Here is a 6,642-nt window from a genome sequence, read left to right on the forward strand (position 1 = left end):
ATACACTTAGATAATTGCAAGATGTATTAGACCAAACCACAATTCATAAATACAAAACACAGTTTAAATCATTATTCAAATCACTATTTATACAATTTATTTTCGCTATTATTTGTATGAAATAAGTTTTTAAATATACCTCTTACAAACAAATTTCATACAAAAATCATCATAATTCATTACAAAAGATGAAGAATTTAACACACGACTGCACCAACACAGCTAAAAAGAAAGAAATCAAAATGAGAAAAATGAATATGTAGTAATTAGTATATATCCAATTTCAATAGTCACTTTATTACAACAAAATCAAAATTGATATAGTAAGAGATACAAATAAAATAACGAAAAAGGTCAAAAATACCCTTGAACTAACAGAAATAGCTCACATATATCTTTGAAGTATATTTCGGCTCAAATATACCTTTACCGTCAAACTATAGGGTCAAAAATACCATTCTCATTAACAGAATCGGCTAAACGCCACTTAGATGCCATGTGGATGTCTCATGGCATGCACATAAGTCAATAGAATTCCACTCATGCCACGTAGACTAATAAACTTACCCCTAATTTCCCCCAATTTTTTCCATTTTTCGTAGAATTTAGAAATGATTTCACTGAATAACATAGAACCTCTTTTCCTCATTTCTCCATTTCCTTAGAACGATTTCACTAAAATACATAAGTTCTAAGGGAAAAGGGGTTCTATGTTCATCAGTGAAATCGTTTCTAAATTCTAAGAGAAATAGAGAAAATTGGGGGAAAGTAGAGGTAAGTTTATTTTCTACGTGGCATGAATGAAACTATTTTGGCTTATGTGGCATGTCATGTGATATGCACATGGCGTTTAACAGTTCCTGTTAATGAGAAGAGTATTTTTGACCCTATAGTTTGAGGGGAAGGGTATATTTGAGCCGAAATATAGTTCAAGGGTATATTTGAGCTATTTCGAATAGTTCAAAGATATTTTTGATCCTTTTCCGATAAAATAATCAGAACCCTCTAAAAAATTTCAATATTGCTAATAACGAAAAAAGACAGTCACGAAAAAAACAAGAAATTAACAAAAAACATATAAAAAAAAAGAAAAAGAATTCAACAAAAAAAATTTATCAAAGAATTAACTTTTAAAACAGATAAACGAACCTATTGTATCCAAAGTAATCACATTACTGTTACAAAATCTAAATCGACACAAAAAATAAAAATAAAAAAGGCATAAAAACAAACCTGTTTTTATTAACAATAATAAAAATGGTGAAGATAGCCAAAAAAAAAAAATGGAAAGCAGAGAGAGAGTACTGATAATTGTGATAACAATCAATTAAACGATAATTAAGAAATTTAAACGGAATGAGAGATATTTTAGGGATTCTCTCTTAATAATGGAACAAATATCTCCTACTATTATTTATTTAATTCATATTTTTTTAAATACAAAAATTTAATAAATTTGTTAGATAAGGTTAGAATTCTACGTGGAAAACTAAAAAGTGTTAGGACTAGTAAGAGTAATTTCCTAGATAGTTAGTATCACTTATGTTTGTATTAGATTAGAATATCACCCAATTTTGTCTATTTTTTTTAAAATATACTTGACACAAAATAAGATATTATTTCTCTCCTACTAGGGTGTCAGTCACATTTTTAAATTATTATTAATATTTTTCTAATTCTTCTAAAGAACTGGAGGACCCACATATTTTCTTGAAGAGCTGGAGGAGTTTATATTACAGTTCTTAATGTAATTTTTTTACTGAATATAATATGTGGGTTTATCTATTTTTTTTTAAAAAAAATTATTTATATATAATACGAGAAGTAAAATGTGTCACATGTCAACACTACAAATATTCAAGAATTTTAATTTTTCAAAAAATATTTTAAATATATGCTCTAAAAATACAATTAAAAAAACCAGAATTTTAATATAGCTATTTTAAATAAAAAATAAAAGTTCTTTTGTTAAAAAATTGTAACGGCAAAAAATGGATGATTTTGAAATGCTTAATTTCAATTTTAAAGAAAATAAAATGAAATTGAACTATTTCTTTTTTATAAAACAGTAATGGTTATTACAGGAAAAAAAATGAAAGATCTTTAAATGCTTCAAATTTCAATTTATAAGGTTAAAAAATGAAAATTCAAAATTGAATAATTTTATAAAAAAAAATTGTAATGTCTATTTATATTTAGCACACTTTTAGTGATTTTAGGGAATGTTTCAACAAAATGGAATGTAGAAATATCTATCTAAATTAGAGAAGAAAAAGTGCACCATAAAAAATTTATAATTATTATTAAAAATATTAATTAAAAAACTTATAGTAAAATATAATAATTGTCATAAAAAAATTAAAAAACTTATTTTTTTAAAAATAGTTAAAACAATCCATTATTAGTTAGTTGTAAAAATAAATAATGTGATATGACATCCTAATAGGAGAGAGAGAACCCATTTTTTAATTTTGAGGAAAATAGGCAAAGTTGGGTGATATTGTGTCACGACCCAAAAATGGACGTGATGACACTCGTCTTATCCACCAAGACAAGTCAGTCTAAAACTCAACCATTACAATAAAGTGCGAAAATAAAATATAAGTAACTTAATAAAAATCCCAAAATCTGGTAGTCATGTGTACAATCCTCTAATGTATTACAATTGATTCAAAAGAAAAACTCAAGTCTCAAATGAACTTGTTTCTAGATTAGAAGAAGATCATAATTATGGAGAAGAAAGTCTGCTGAGATGGAAACAGCTACCTCACAAATCTCCAAGAAGCATCGGAAAAGAAGAGAATGACAAGTACAACAAAAATTCAGGCTCATAACCTACAAAAATTTGTAGAAGCAAGGGGTGAGTACCAAACCACACGGTACTCAGCAAGTAAACCTCTAAACACAAGCTAAGGGGATAAAATACGGGTACTCCTACCACCCCCAACCGAACCTCCACAACTACAACCTGCATTAAAATCAACCCAACCTAACAACTCACAGTTTACATAGCACGTAGCTCAACAACAACACTTAGACAAAATTACATATCCTCAACAACAACACTTCAACAAATTACATATCCTCAACAACAATACTTCAACGAATTATATGTCCGCAATTACAAGCTCAATATTGATCAATCACAAGTTCCGCAGAAAGGCAATCAGAAGATCAGCAAAACACGATATCAAGTTCACTAATGATAAATATGTGCAATGCAATGTCAAGTATAATGATGCATGTCTAACCTAGTGATACACACCCGATGTCTCCCAGTCCAGGACCCATGGGGGACATATCTGTCCATGCATCTGTCACGGAGCACGACACGAACCTCGATAATAGTAACCATCGCGGCGCGCGATACGTCTCTCGAAATATAGTATCCATCGCGGCGCGGGATACGTCCCTCGAAATATAGTATCCATCGCGGCGCGCGATACGTCCCTCGAAATGGTATATCCTCTTAAGTACTCATTCTTTCTCAATGCACATTACACTTGTCACAACCAATGCCTCAGAATAATGCAGATGACAAGTTCATACAAATAATGAGGAGATGACCATTTTGATAACATTGCACAGTTCACAACCACACAGACATGAAATCACATCAACAATGATTCAACAAGCCTTCAACCCTTTCTCAACACATCACACATAAACAATTAATCACAATTGCCTTTTGTTATCCTTTTTTTTCCATCATTAGAATTAATCAATGTGGACAAGTCAACCCATCACCAATCCCGTTACTCTCAAACATATACCACAAGGAAATACACGCAGTTCATACACTTAACAAGAGTTTAGAAATCCACTTGCCTCAAATAGTCGAACAATCACTCTGTGACTTGAGTCTTCCTCTTTTCGTTGGACTTCCAACTCAAAGCAATCTATTCATATTATTAGTCATAATAAATTTTGAACCTAACAAAACTCAAATTATTATAGGTTTAGTCTAAACACAAAAACTCACTCAGATATGTAATCAAGCTCGTAATATTGATGTCAATTAAGATGTCAATCCTCATATTTTCAAATTTCAAGTCTAGGGTTACGTTTTCCTTTTCCAATATCATAAATCTAATTATATTCATATAATATAATGCCCTTAATATTTAATTATCTATCTCATTATAACAAAACTTGAATTATAACTTGATAGCTATAAGAAAATTGTGAAACCAAACCAAACCCATAACCATTATCCATACTTATAAACCACCGTATAAAATATTATTAGACCAAATTCTCAAGATATCATTCATTCCGCAATTCTAACTAACTCCTAATTGACAATCATTGACTTGGACTAGCGTGCTTTTGCAATAATTCTACAAGTGTCGTGAGTTTGAATAGAAAACATCCTTGTCATTGATTCAAAAACTTGTGAATATCTTCTCTCACATTTAGGCATATAAAGCTTTAATTTTGTTAAGGATATCACATTATTCACTATGTGCAATCACAACAATAACTCCTTAGGAACATACATATAATAATATAAAAGCTTGAATTATTTCTGTATAGCAATCTAAAATTATAACTTCCTTATTCCTCATCCACTAAACACCTTAGTCATACATTAACCCACAAATAAAAAAATACGATCTTAACCAAATTTAAAATCAATTGATAAAAACACTTTAACAATTTAACCCTTTTGTGTTAATGATTTCATAAATAATTATACAAAATAATTCAACCCAATTATAAAAAATCTCATTTCTTATCTGATTTAAACACATGTTTCCTCTTTAACGATGCAACGTTACCTCTTTTTTTTTTTTTTGTTACACTGCGTGATATGTTTTTTTTTTAATGTTTATGCGTGACTGCTGCTGCTAACAACAACAGCAGCTTTTAACCTTTTTTCCCTTTCCAATTGGGCTTAGCCCTTTGTTTTTTAATTAGTTATTATTATTTTATCATTATTATTATCATTATTATTATTATTTTCTTAAAATTAAGTACATTTATTTCCTTTTATTATTTTATAAAACTTAATTAACTCTTAATTTATTTTAAAATTTGTAACACTCATTTTCACAAGTCATAAATTATTTATAAAAACTACTAAAATGATTAAATTTAGATAAATGGGTAAAATTCATAAAACGACTAAGGGGATCGTTACATATTATAGTCCTAAAACATACATAAGTGATATTCCTAGATAATTTTCCAAACATGAGTGACTATCTAGGGAAATTACTCGGACTAGTAATATGTAATTTTTAATATGACATTCAGTTAATGACTAGTAATAGGTCATTTTTAATATGTCATTAAGTTAATTTACTCAAGAAACGCCCAGCAGCCAAAACAAAGAACCAACTAGTAGTATATGCTTGCACATTCAACACAAAGGAAATTGAAGCTCAATTATGAAAGGGCATTGCTAACAGAGCAATCGAAATAGGAGAAATCGATGGAGTCACAATGGAATTCTTCAGTTCTTTGTTAAATTAAACGCCGGGGCTGCTGTAATTGTTGAATGCCTTGAATCGGACCCGTTACAACAGAAAGGACGGGGGTCGACGGTATACAATGTTGTTGTATTGGTCCCTTAATTATCTGTCAATTCTGTATGTTGGGCCCAAGCCTGTTAGGGCGTAGCTTAGCACTATATATAGACGCTATGGCAAACCCTATTCTGTAATTCTGTTCTTGCCTCTCCTTAATAAAACTGCTCTCCCTCTTCCCGTGGACGTAGCCAATTTATTGGTGAACCACGTAAATCTGTTGTCTTGTTTTTCGCGTTTATATTTTCTCGTATTATCTCGAATTCCGCATAACAAAGGGAATTATGGCTAGTGAAAGATTGGAGGACATGGCCATTTTTTCTCAACAACACAATGTGGATTCTGGGATTTCAAGGGTTTGAGAGAGAATGAGGACAATCGGAGAAGAAAGAGAAAAGGGAACTGTTTAAGAGGAATTATAGGGAAGTGTAAGGGTTTTACTGAGAATGGGAACAGGTATGACTTGAAAGGTTTTCTGCAGGTTTTGAATTGGCGGTTGTGATTTGTGATGATGATTTATTTATTTATTTATTTTTCATTTAATTAAATAAAGGAACGGAATCCAATGCATTGGTCTTATAATTTTTAGTCTATCTTAGTTAAGAAGAGTAGACATACCTTTTAAGCATGCATAGATGATTTTGAGAGTCCAATTCCTTCAGCTTCTATTTGCTTAGTTTATCTTCATCATTCCTAGCTCCAACCTGTTCCTTTCAAAGTGTTCCCTTGCTAATGCCTTTGTAAAGATGTCCGCGATTTGTTCTTCCGTAGTACAAAAGTTCATAGAGATTAAACCCTTTTCCACATTGTCTCTAAGAAAGTGATGACGAATGTCAATGTGTTTAGTTCTCTTATGTTGTACCGGATTTTTTGCAATGTTGATTGCACTAGTATTATCGCAGAAAATTGGAACTTGTTCAATTTTGAGACCGAAATCACTAAGTTGTTGCTTAATCCATAGAAGTTGGGCGCAACATGACGCAGCTGCTACATACTCAGCCTCAGCAGTGGATAGTGCAACTGAGTTTTGTTTCTTTGATCCCCATGAGATGAGACACGATCCTAGAAAGTGAGCCATTCCTGTAGTGCTTTTTCTATCACCCAAGTATCC

Source organism: Solanum pennellii, chromosome 1, assembly GCF_001406875.1.
Source record: "Solanum pennellii chromosome 1, SPENNV200".
Classification (NCBI taxonomy): Eukaryota; Viridiplantae; Streptophyta; class Magnoliopsida; order Solanales; family Solanaceae; genus Solanum; species Solanum pennellii.